Source organism: Nycticebus coucang, chromosome 7, assembly GCF_027406575.1.
Source record: "Nycticebus coucang isolate mNycCou1 chromosome 7, mNycCou1.pri, whole genome shotgun sequence".
Taxonomy (NCBI): Eukaryota; Metazoa; Chordata; class Mammalia; order Primates; family Lorisidae; genus Nycticebus; species Nycticebus coucang.
Window position 1 is genome coordinate 126,814,893 of NC_069786.1, and position 13,664 is coordinate 126,828,556.

The following is a 13,664-nucleotide window of genomic DNA, read 5'->3' on the forward strand; positions in this document are numbered from 1 at the left end:
CAGAAAATCATTAGAAGCACTTAAGAGTTAATAAACCTATATGAAATCAATATGGTATTTGCTAGAATTTAAAGTACTGCTCAATAGAAAGTACACCAAAAACTCCTGGTGAGACACAGAACTTAACACAGTATGTTCCAAACACATTCAAAAGACTCCACCAATGATACAATTACATATTTACAATGAATCACATCCTCATGCCAGCACGGTTCTAAAAATTTGAAGAACATGAAGAAACTGTGCTTTCAGTTGTCACTTTTGAAACCTTTACATAGGCAATAAAAAATAAGCATGCATTACATATAACTAGAAAAACCGATATACATAGGTCAGATATTAATGTAATAAATGCTATTTATGTAATCCACAGCTGACATCCATCTTCCACATAAAAGAACATAAAATAGAACTTTAAAGCTGCATTAATACCAAAAACATTTACTTGTTAGAAAACCAACTTTCAGCCTTTCATTCCTAAACACTACCTCAATAGAACTTAGAAACAAGTCACTGAAAACCTCACACAATGATAATTCTAATCGAATCTGTGCAACTCTCTTTCAAAAGAGGGCCTAAGGGCCAGGTGTGGCGGCTCATGCCTGCAATCCTAGCACTCTGAGAGGCCAAAGAGGGTGGATTACGTGAGCTCGTGAGTTCCAGACCAGCCTAAGCAAAAGTGAGACCCTGTCTACTAAAAAACAGAAAAAAAAACTGAGGCAAGGGAATTGCTTGAGCCCCAGCTGGAGATTGCTGTGAGCTATGACGTCACAGCACTTTACCCAGGGCAACAGCTTGAGACTCTGTCTTAAAGGCGGGGGGGGGGGGGGGGGGGAAGAAGGCCTAAGGCTTCTTTCTCTTTTTAGCATCTTTATTTCTTCCTCCATTTTTCCAAGAAATTCAATAATGAATTCTTAAAAGAAAATAAGAAATTAGCTTCTTAATAATAAAAACTAGTGCTTCAGCGCCTATAGCTCAGTGGCTAGGGTACCAGCCACATACACGGGAGCTGGTAGGTTCAAACCCAACCCAGGCCTGCCAAACAACAATGACAACTACAACCAAAAAATAGCCAGGCGTTGTGGTGGGCGCCTATAGTCCCAGCTACTTGGGAGGCAGAAGCAGGAGAATCACTTAAGCCAGGAGTTGAAGGTTGCTGTGAGCTGTGATGCTACAGCACTCCACCGAGGGCTATACAGTGAGACGTCTCAAAAAATATATACAAACAGTAACGATAATAATAAATGGTTCCTAGATCTTTATCATTTTCACTTTTACAGTTCTAATCTTTTTTTTTTTTTTTGTAGAGACAGAGTCTCACTTTATGGCACTCGGGTAGAGTGCCGTGGCCTCACACAGCTCACAGCAACCTCCAACTCCTGGGCTTCAGCGATTCTCTTGCCTCAGCCTCCCAAGTAGCTGGGACCACAGGTGCCCGCCACAACGCCCGGCTATTTTCTGGTTGCAGTTTGGCCGGGGCTGGGTTTGAACCTGTCACCCTCGGTATATGGGGCCGGCGCCCTACCAACTGAACCACAGGCGCCACCCTTACAGTTCTAATCTTATAGAAAAAATAGTATCTAAAGATTCACAAGAACAGATAACCTACTTAAAAATTGTAGGTGAGTCTTTTAAGTGTCTTAGTCTTCACTTTAGTGGTGAAGTGACAGACACACACATACAAATATACATCCCTTCAATATGCATTTCTCAAGGTATACTATAGCTAAGCTGAACCTTAAGATTTTTATACACTGTTAATTTCCATTTTTTCCTTCCACTGCAAACTAAACTTTTGCTTTAACCCATAAACTTATCAGATTTTATTTCTAAGAGTTGCTTTTGTTGTTTATTTCCACTAAGATTTGCGTGTTCTTTTTTTCTTTAAAAATGAGACAATTTTTAACATTCCCTAGTTAATTTAAAGAAGAAAAGTACAAACATTCTGTTTTCAGAGTACTGAATTTAATATCCACAGAATTATATATATATATATGAATTATGTCATTCAGATACTCTGTATTTTTCTCTTCTTTTTTTTTTTTTTTTTTGGCCGGGGCTGGGTTTGAACCCACCACCTCCGGCATATGGGACTGGCACCCTACTCCTTGAGCCACAGGCGCTGCCCTATTTTTCTCTTCTTTTTTTTTTTTGAGACAGAGTCTCATCAGATCTCCCTGGGTAGAGTGCTGTCACATCACAGCTCACAGCAACCTCAAATTCTTGGGCTTAAGCGATTCTCTTACCTCAGCCTCCCAAGTAACTGAGACTACAGGCACCCACCACAACGCCTGGCTATTCTTTTTTTTTGTTGTTGTAGTTGTCATTGTTGTTTAGCAGACCCAGGCAGGGTTTGAATGTGTCAAACCCAGTTTATGTGACTTAACAACTGACCTATGCGCATGAAGCCATATTTTTATTTCCTTAATAATTGCATTAGATTGATAATTTAAGTGAATCTTATTTTCTCCTTCATTGTTTTTTTTTTTTTTGGTAAAATTTAAAATATTCCTTATTATATCCTTGATAACTTAAAAATCACATTGAACACAAGCTAGGCCCTATGGCTTGCACCAGTAATCCTAACACTTTTGTAGGCCAAGGTGGGAGGATTGCCTGAGGCCAGGAGTTCAAGATCAGCTTGCACAATATAGCGAGACCCTATCTCTACCAAAAATAAGAAAAATTATACCTACGGCAGGGTAATGACCACCTGTAGTCCCCCACTACTCTGGGGCCTGAGGTAGGAGGATTACTTAAACATCAAAAGTTTGAGGCTGCAATGAGCTATTGTCATGCTACTATTTCCCAGCCTAGTCAACAGAGCAAGACCAAGAGTAAAATCAATCTCAGAACACAAAAAAGTAAATAGTACTCAATCATGTTAGAAGAAACCGAGGCTGGCCATGTATGGTAGCTCCCACTTGTAACCCTAGCACTTTGGTTGGGTGAGGTGGGAGGATGGCTTATGGCCAGTAGTTCTACAACAACCTGAGCAAGAGCAAGATCCCATCTCTATAAAAAAAATAGAAAAATTAAGACGGGTGTTGTGGCACACATCTGAAGTCTCAGCTACTTTGGAGGCTGAGGCAGGAGGACTGCAGTAGCCTAGGAGTTTGAGGATGCAGTAAGCTATGATAACACCACTATACTTGAGCTGGAAAACAGAGCAAGATGTGGTCTCTCCATAAATAAATAAATAAATAAATAAATAAATACCAAACTGCTCACACAGATTGTTCCTAAAATTATTTTACAGTACGATATATTTACAGAAGACTGGCTAAAACATACATTTTTAAAAGATCATAAAATGCTGATCAGCTAGGCATGGTGGCATGTGCCTATAATCACAGCAACTAAGGTGGCTGAAGCAGGATGATAGTTTGAGCCCAGTTAGGAGTTCAAGACTACCACAGGCAAGATAGTGAAATACTGACCTGTCCCTCATCAAAAAAAAATCATTACTGTCCTTCTGCCTATTTGCAGAGGAGATCTAACACATTTTCCATAAGGAACAGTAAACATTTTCAGCTTCATGGACAATATCGTGTCACAAAAGCAGGTAGAGATAATATGCACACAAAGGAGCATGACTATGCTCCAATCAAAATTTATTAACAAAAATAAGACCATGAGCAAGATTCAGCTCATGGGCTATCATTTTTCAACCCTCGCTTAGCACAAGAAGTAGACAACCAGATGGTAGTATGAAATGACAATATGGGGCCTCCCAACTTGGAGCTTGTTTTATTAAGTACATTTATAAGTTACTAACGCTTAGAAATAATCAAAATAAATCTCCATAAAATAATGCCGTCCAATCTGGAACAGCCAATTAGAACATCACAACCCACAGAGAAAAAGGAGCCTTGGGGTTACTAAAGTAGCTAATGAGCATTTAGCTCATTTTACCATCTTCTTCATTTATCAAGTCTTAATACTTAATTTTACATTTTTTTTGTTGTTGTTGAGATAAAGTCTCATTTTGTCACCCTCGGTAGAATGCCCTGGCGTCACAGTTCACAGTAACCTCAAACTCTTGGGCTCAAGTGATTCTCTTGTCTCAGCTTCCCGAGTAGCTGGGACTACAGGCACCCACCACAATGCCCAGCTATTTTTAGAGACAGGATCTCCCTCTTGCTCAGGCTGGTCTCGAACCCATGAGCTCAGGTAATCCACCCATCTCAGCCTCCCACAGTGTTAGAATTACAGGCATGTGTCACCACATCTGGCTCTTAAATTTTATTAGAAAGCATAATCTCTTTTGAGATTTAGTAAGATTTATACCCACTATAAGTCAAATGTGTAGAATAGCATAGTAAAAATTCATGATAAACTCTTAAGTAGCACTAGAAGAAGCCTATTCAGTAAATTATAGCACAAAGACTGTGTATGTGTTCAGGAGCTCCTACGACATATGGTTGTTTCTGAAAAATACAAAACAAACAGAAAGAAAAAAGTACCAAAATCCCTCGTGTTTCTGCAAAAGCACCCACCAAAAATAACAGGACTAATGAATGGGTAAAAATAAGATTGAGCACAGCACTCAAACTTGTGTTATTTTGTAATGAGAATCCTAACAAAAACATCAACTTTAAAAAGATTAAATCTCTAGTAACATTTGCACTAATAATCAATAAGTACACCCTTTGGAGTCATTTATTTTTATATTTCCTCCCTTAAGTTTTCATATTTTAAAGACACTTTAAAGGCTTGGTGCCTACAGCTCAGTAGCTAGGGCGCCAGCCACATACACTGGAGCTGGCAAAATCGAATCTAGCCCAGGCCAGCTAAACAACAATGACACCTACAAAAAAAATAGCCAGGTGTTGTGGTGGGCGCCTGTAGTTCCAGCTACTTGAGAGGCTGAGGCAGGAGAATTGCTTAAGCCCAAGAGTTTGAGGCTGCTTTGAGCTGTGATACCAGGGCATTCTACCCAGGGTGAGATAGTGAGAATCTGTCTCCAAAAAAAAAAAATAAAAAAAAAAAAAAGACACTTGAGCAGTATTAAAAACACAATTCTCAGTTAGACTTTCCTTTTTGCACCCTCTTTCTTTATAAGCATAACAGTAAACAGCTTTCAGCTTCCTGAGAGTGTTTTTCACAGTACAAATGTTCCAGAAAACACCGGACTATTTCCTTCACTAAATGATTTATTTAAATGATTTCTGCAAGATGTGCAAATTTTTGGTAACAGTTTCATATAGAGAGTGTCCGAAAGGTCACCCGTAAAGTTGCCATACGTAGAGAAAATGGGAAATGGTAGCAAAACGTACATTTACAAAAGTCATTACAAATTTTTACAAAGATGTGGCTAACACATAGACAATACAATATTTTATAAACATTTTATAAAATCACATCTCCATATCAGTGTAAACGTACACAGACACATTTTTATGCTTTTATATTTTATACACACAATAACATAGTTTTGTCTTCTAAAAATTAATTTTTTTATGCTAGTGCTTTTGTCTTGGTGAAAAAATTTTTTAAAATTTTAAAATGCTATAAAATGCATATTTTAAAAAAGCCAGTGATTTTTCAATAATCAAGGTAGACTGCCCATTTTAAACTACTTCAAATAAAAACCTCACTAACATTACCTGTAAAATGTACTGACTTATATTTAATTCTTAGTATAATGGGGGTGTGTGATGTTTTGTGATCACAAAACAGAAGCTTGACTAGTCTTGGTCAAGTCAATTTTCCCATGTTTAGTAATGGTGAACCGCTAGCCCATAGGCCAAGCAGTCCTAACTACCTCAGGAGGCTGAGGTAGGAGGATCGTTTGAGCCTTGGGGTCTGAGGCTGCGGTGAGCTATGATTAAACCAATGCACTGTAGCCCTGATGACAAAACAAGAACCTGTCTCAAAAGAAAAAAAAAAAAGAGTAAAGCAACGTTTCTCCAGACCAGTAGCACTGCCTCTATGGAGCATTTTGGAAATATATGGTAGAGAACAGCAGTGCTACTGGTAGATGTGGACTAGAAGGCAGAAGATAGGCAATAGAGAGAACTACCACACACAATGAAGAACTGTCCCATAACCCATGTATTTCATATAGCCTTGGTAGTATTTGAAGACCTTATGAAAAAACCTAAAAATGTCACAGTGACATAAGGTGAAAAGCATACCTGTAATTTCTGTTTAGATTTGTTTTGCATGGCTCATATAGGTTAAATTTTTTAGGAATGCATGTAAATAAATAAATGATTATACGGTATTTGGTTTTTTTTGCAGTTTTACCAAGAGTCCAAGAGTCATGCACTATTTTTAAAATCTATGATGAAAATACCACTTAGGGCATCTAAGTCTATAATAGCTGTCATAGTCACTGAACTCAAATAGAGATCAAAGTATCTGCGTACTCTATCATCTTGTGTTACTATACACAAGGATTTATCTACCAGGATCTTATTTTGTTAGCAATTGTTTTCCTTTTGTTTCTTTTTATCTTTGTAAAATGCTAATACATCACATTGATATTTCTAAACCATGTGTAAGCAGGCACTTTATTTATTTCAAGATACGAATGAGGCATAAAAATAAGGATATTTACATGGTATTATATACATCATACATAGTGGGCACTGGATCTCATGAAGTTGAGAACTTCTGTGCTAATCATTTCAACAGATGTTAAGTTTATCATATATCAAACATATCCAAGCCACAACAAGGCATACAAATTCAGATAACATACAGTATGCTCCCTGTACTCAGAGGTCAAAGTCTCATAAAACAAAGTGATCTACCAGGTGCTCCGAAAGTTGCCAACAAAGGAATTTTACTTCTAGCAATAGAATACAAAGTTATAGACATATGGCATTTAAACCTGGCCTAAAAGGATGAAAAGCTGAGGAAAAGAGTATGCAGTGAGGCAAAAGGAACAGATTTATGTGTTCAACCACATGAGTATACTGAGTATGGGTGAATAATTTACCATACTTATTTTATTGTGGGGAAAAAAATGTTCAGTGGCTGAGGGACTGAATGGTATCATAACTTCAGGAAAATATAGACCCCCAAAGTGAACCAACCGTACAGGTTAACTTTTTTTTTGCTTCTACATTTCACAAAGTAGCTAGGGAGAGGTAGGGGTAAAAACACTGATATAAACAAAATGTAATAGTCATAGATGAGTGATTCAGTATGGAGTACCTCATGAACTACATTGGCTGTTATAAATACCTGAGTAAAAATGTAACATGCCCGCTCATTAAGTATTTTTAAGGTGCTGATTATGTGATAAGCTTGTATTATATAAGCTCATTAATTATATTATCTATAAGCTTGTATTAAATCTATTGTCTAACTTAATCTGTAAATGACAGCCAAGGCAGATAACATTCCCATTCCAAGGATGCAGAAAATGAGGCCTGCCACACATAAACCCAAAGTAGGAAAGTGAGACTGAGCACAGCTATTCAACTCCCTACTCTGCAACCCAAAGCTGTTATCAACAGACTCAGTGATCAAAGTAAAAGGCCTACAACTATAGAAGAACCTCAGTTAACCATCTCCCAACACTGTCCACCTCTTTAAACTGACCTAATTTTCATAAATCTGACATCACATGCATCAGTACAGTAGGGCTAGTTTCTTATGATGGTCATCACCCTATGTTGATCAGTTTACAGTCCCTTTGGTGGTCAGCTTAAAGAGGTTCTACTGTATTAAATTTTTCTTACCCATGCTGATATTTTGGTCCCTAGTTGTACATGGGATCAAAATAAATGGCTTAAGGCTTTAGAGATGGTATATGAGAAAAAGGTAAGAAAGCACCACTTTTAATCTTCTAAAAAGGAAAGCGTTACTTTCTTTTCTTACTGTATTACAAGAAAATAGCCTTCTGAATGTAATACTAAAGCTTGCTATTCAGACAGTGTTAAGAAGCATTTGCATATATTCATGATTTTTAGTCAAACTGAACCCTTCTAGGAAGACATTCTGAAATTGAGGAAGCACTTGTAAAAATGGCTTGGAACATGAAAAAAATGAAATCCTCAGTAAAAGATAAAAATCCATGGTAGCTGACAACATCTTAAAGGTTTCTAATACGTTAATGTGATTTTTTTAGACTCAATTATACATTTATTGTTTAAAACAAAAAAATATATAACTCAGAAAATTAAAACACATAAACTCTTATTCTGTAGGCTCAAGAAAGAATTTAACATGGGTACTATAAAGAATCAAGTGTTTAGGGTGGCGCCTGTGGCTCAGTGGGTAGGGCGCCAGCCCCATATACCGAGAGTGGTGGGTTCAAACCCAGCACCACCCAAACTGCAACAAAAAAAATAGCCAGGCGTCCTGGTAAGTGCCTGTAGTCCCAGCTACTCGGGAGGTTGAGGCAAGAGAATTGCCTAAGCCCAGGAATTCAAGGTTGCTGTGAGCTGTGTAATGCCATGGCACTCCATAAAGTGTAATAAAGTGAGAATCTGTCTCCACACCAAAAAAAAAAAAAAAAAAAAAAGAAAAGAATTAAGTGTTTATAACTTCCAACTAGAGAAAAGTAGCCTCTGTTCTTCCTTAGATCAAGGCAATCATACCAATGTTTCATACAACACCAAAAATCCGGTGTTTAATACAATGTTTAATACAACACCAAAAATCTGGCCCTAAATCATGATGGGACACCAGTCTTCTACACTTTACCAAAGCAGCATTAAAAATGAAAGAGTATGTCCACACATGGTTTTGGAGCTAAAACTCCAGGCTGCCTAATCATAGCAATAATATTTACTATTACTGAAAAGAGCAAGCATGAGTTACCTGGCCAATTCTAGTATAAATCTTTTTTAAAGTGGTTCAAATTCAACATATTGAAGTCATTTTCACATCAAACCATGTCTCCCCATAACATTCTCCTTCTCCCAATAAGCTTGAACCTCCATCTGACCGAGCGAGGGAAAGGATAAAAAGGAAAAGAAGGAAAAAGAACATAAAAGGAAGGCATCCATACCAGTTAATTAGGAGAACGCAGAGAACACCACCAGCCCAGTGGCTATGCTTCACTAAGAAGACTTTAGGGAAACAAAGTATCATAAAGATACAAATAAGAATGCAAACTAATATTTAAACAATCTGTAATAGCTATATCACAAGTACTCTATTTCTGAGACTGGAAAAAGAATATAGGCCATGTCAAAGTGAAAATTTTTTAAATTAGTATTTCAATGAGAAGATGTAGCAGATGTGTACAGAAGGCAAACATTTTAAAAGAACGGTATGATCGAAAATAAAACTGCAAGATGTCTTAAATAATAATTATCTCGATTTACTAAGAATTGAGTAAAAATCAAGTTTTGGTTTCTGAAAACAGCAGGTCTGAATTAAGTTTGATATTTTACATGACTTTTTGCAGTATTACTCCTTTCAAAAATGGACTTAATAAAAAGGAAATTAAACTGATGGTGCACTACAGCTTGTCTTGTGTGTGTAGCTTCATTATTTCACTAGAAAGCACCTTAATCCAAATATAGTACGTCTTCTTCCCAAGTTTCTTTGGAATATTAGAAAAATAGAAAACAGGCCCAGGTGCATGGTCCCACACCTGTAATCCTAGCACTCTGGGAGGCCAAGGCGGGTGGATTGCCTGAGCTCATGGGTTCGAGGCCAGCCTGAACAAGAATGAGACCCCACCTCTAAAAAATAGCTGGGTGTTGTGGTGGGCACCTGTTGTCCCAGCAACTTAGATGAGGCAAGTTGAATCGCTTAAGCCAGTGGTTCTCTGCCTTCCTAATGCTGTGATGTAGTCTCATTGTTACAAAGGGGTCCCAACCCATAGGTTGAGAACCACTGGTACTAAGCCCGGGAGTTTGAGGTTGCTGTGAGCTGTGACCACCAAGGCACTCTACCAAGGGTGACAAAGTGAGACTCTGTCTCAAACAAACAAACAAACAAACAAACAAAAAAGGAAAAAAAATGAGAAAACATTAGAATTAGAAAATACAAAAACTGGAAATATTAGAAAAAAGGAAAATCAATAATCTTTTTCTTTTTTGAGATAATCTCACTATGTTGCCCTCGATAGAGTGCCATGGCGTCACAGCTCACAGCAACCTCAAACTCTTGGGCTTAAGCAATTCTCTTGCCTCAACCTCCCAAGTAACTCCGACTACAGGCACCCACCACACGCTCAGCTATTTTTTTTTGTTGTTGTTGTAGTAGTTATTGTTGCTTTTAGCAGGCCTGGGCTGGGTATGAACCTGCCAGCCCTGATGTATGTGGCTGGTGCCCTAACCACTGAGCTATGGGCACTGAAAAATCAATAATCTTAGTATATTTAATTTATAATTATATGCAAATGAAACCAGTCCTATAGAAGACAACTTTCTAAAAGAGTAAATAATATTTGAACATATACTCCTTAAGCCAGCAAGTCTACCTGTAATAACCTAGCTTAGAGAAAGACTAGTACAAGTATACACTACTAATAAGGATGTTCAGGTGTAGTACTATCTACTAGAGGAACAACTTGAAAGCAGCTGTCATCAAAAGAGGAGTAGTTACAGTAATTAATATATCCATATAATGGAAAATTATTCAGATAGTAAAATAAATGAGGCTTGCTCTTGACAGATATTAATATGTTAAAAAGTGCCTATGAGGCTTGAGACCTGTAGCTCATGCAGCTAAGGCACGGGCCACATACAGCAGAGCTGGAAGGTTCGAATCCAGTCTGGGCCTGCCAAACAACGACAACTACAACCAAAAAATAGCCAGGTGTTGTGGCTGGCGCCTGTAGTCTCAGCTACTTGAGAGGCTGAGGCAAGAGAATCACTTAAGCCCAGGAGCTGGAGGTTGCTGTGAGCTGTGATGTCACCGCACTCTACCCAGGGCGACAGCTTGAGGTTCTGGCTCAAAAAACAAACAAACAAACAAAAAAAAAAAACAGTGCCTATATGTGGCAAGTCACAACACAGTATGTAAAATGATTCTACCCTTACAGAGAAAGAAATGAACCAAAATACAAAACTGTCATAAATGTCATCTTTTTCAAAAATATTTCAATCTTTTAAGAGTCAGTAAAATTCTATACCTTCTATAAACTTTTCTTTAATTACCCTGATAAATGTATAGGACTTACAAGGTTGAAGGCTACATTTCCTACCAGTGTATGTCAATTATCTTATAATGTGTAATTCCTATCTTGCCAACTAAAACTTCTTTAAGCCAAGAGACTAGAAGTAAAGTTTTTACATAACAAACAGATAAATATTACGGGAATAAATGAATAGGTGAGCTCACCTGGATAGTGGTGGAAAGGGAGACAAATAACATGCAAAGGTACTAGTACATTTACAACAGACTATTCTCAGGCAGATTTCACTCAAATCTCTTTTTTCAATGTTTAACTCTTTTTTTTATTTATTTATTTATTTATTTTTTAGAGACAGAGTCTCACCTTATGGCCCTCGGTAGAGTGCCTGTTTAACTCTTATTATTGGAGAAACCAATAAAATAATAACATCAACAGATGTTATCAATAGATAACATCAATAGAACAATGACCAAAAGCATTCTTTTTCTTGATGATTACAATGTAAATTGAAGGTAAAAAAACATTAACGTACAAGAAATTGATCAGAAAAAAAACTTCCTCTGACCACTTCAGGTTCCTGAGGTGAAATTACTGGGTCAGAGAAGTTTTTTTCTTGCAAGCAATAAAATATAAGCAAAAAAATTTTCCACTGCAAGAATCTATCCAAAAACTGACAAATTATGGAAAATACTATATATTAATTGAGTGAATTAAGTGATCATTTGTAGTAATTACCAAAAGATCACAGTGACATGGGTAAATGTTTGTAAGGATACTGAGGACATTAGACTGTATATATAGTGTAAATACATGACAAATTGTATTTTAAACACAGACACAAAGGAAAATGTTAACTCAGACTTATCATTGGATAGTAATTATTTTCTTTTTGTGTTTTCCTGTGTCCCATTCCCTTGAAATAGGTTTTTAAGGAAGAACACACCCAACTATTTCTTTCTATATAATTAATGGTGGCTTAAAATAATCTCTACTCTGAAAACTATTAATAAAAATAAAAAGCTAAGGCTCAGCGCCTGTGGCTCAAGCGGCTAAGGCACCAGCCACATACACCTGAGCTGGCGGGTCCAAATCCTGGGCCTGCCAAACAACAATGACGGCTACAACCAAAAAAATAGTCGGGCGTTGTGGCGAGTGCCTGTAGTCCCAGCTACTTGGGAAGTGCAGGCATGAGAATCGCTTGAGCCCAGGAGTTGGGAGTTGCTATGAGCTGTGATGCCAGGGCACTCTACCCAGGGCAACAGCTTGAGGCTCTGTCTCAAAAAAAAGAAAAAAATAAAATAAAATAGAAAGCTAGGCTCAGCGTCTGTGGCTCAAGCAGCTAAGGCGCCAGCCATGTACACCTGAGCTGATAGGTTCAAATCCAGCCCAGGCCCACCAAACAATGACGGCTGCAACCCAAAAATAGCCAGGCACTGTGATGGGCACCTGTAGTGCCAGCTACTTGGGAGACTGAGGCAAAAGAATCGCTTGAGCCCAGGAGTTGGAGGTTGCTGTGAATTGTGATGCCACAGCACTCTACCCAGGGGAACAGCTTGAAGCTCTGTCTCAAAAAAAAAAAAAAAAAAGCTATATAATGTGTTTCTCACAATTAGGCTTATACTGAACAGTCAACAATTATTAAAACTTTTGGAGGCAAGTTTTTAAATTTTTTTTAGATACAAAGTCTCATTTTGTCGCCTTTGGTAGAGGCCGTAGAGTCACAGCTCACAGCAACCTCCAGCTCTTGGGCTTAGGCAATTCTCTTGCCTCAGCCTCCCAAGTAGCTGGGACTACAGGAACCGGCCACAACACCCAGCTATTTTTTGTTGCAGTTTGGCTGGGGCCAGGTTTTAACCTACCACCCTCAGCATATGGGGCTGGTGCCCTACTCACTGAGCCACAGGTGCCGCCCTGGAGGCAAATTTTTTAATAGCAGTGGAAAGTAGGGTGGAACTGAATTTAAGCATCTCTGCTCATCATTCAAAAATTTCACAGATTATAGTGAAATGTAAAAATGAAACCATAACAGAACAGAGAAGAGAAGTCTATGTTTGAGAAGGCCAAGAATTACGAATAGGGTTGATTATAGAATTTTTAAAACTTCGATAAAATGAAAATAAAAATAAAACCAGGAAAAAATACTTTTCATGTTAGTAGGCTGGGCAATAAGCATCTTAACCAGGGATGGTGGCATGTGCCAGTGACTCAGATGGCTAAGGAGGAAGGATCCCTTGAGCCCAGGAGTTAGAGGCTGCAGTGAGTTATGACACCACTGCACACCAGCCTAGGTGACAGGAAGAGACACCATCCCAACAACAACCACAACCACAAAAAAACCGGAACTCATAAAATAAATTAAAATGATCAACATGTGCCAAAATTTCCAATTCTACAGTAATCAAAGAAATGCTACCTTTAGCCAAAGAATACTGAGCTCCTCCCCCAGAGCTACCCCTCAAAGTCTTCTTTTAATAGCTCATTCTGGTAATCCTAGCACACTGAGAAGCAAAGACTGGAGGCTCACATCAGCTCAGGAGTTCCAAACCAGCCTGAGCAAAAGTGAGACCCCATTTCTACCAAAAATAGAAAAATTAGCTGAATATTGTGGTTG

General features: G+C 38.1%; 1 protein-coding gene across 22 annotated transcripts in view; it reads right to left on the reverse strand.

Annotated features, from left to right (window-relative positions):
- Positions 1-13,664, reverse strand: part of TRIP12 (thyroid hormone receptor interactor 12) — a 147,880-nt gene that overhangs the window by 94,591 nt on the left and 39,625 nt on the right. The window lies entirely within an intron of this gene.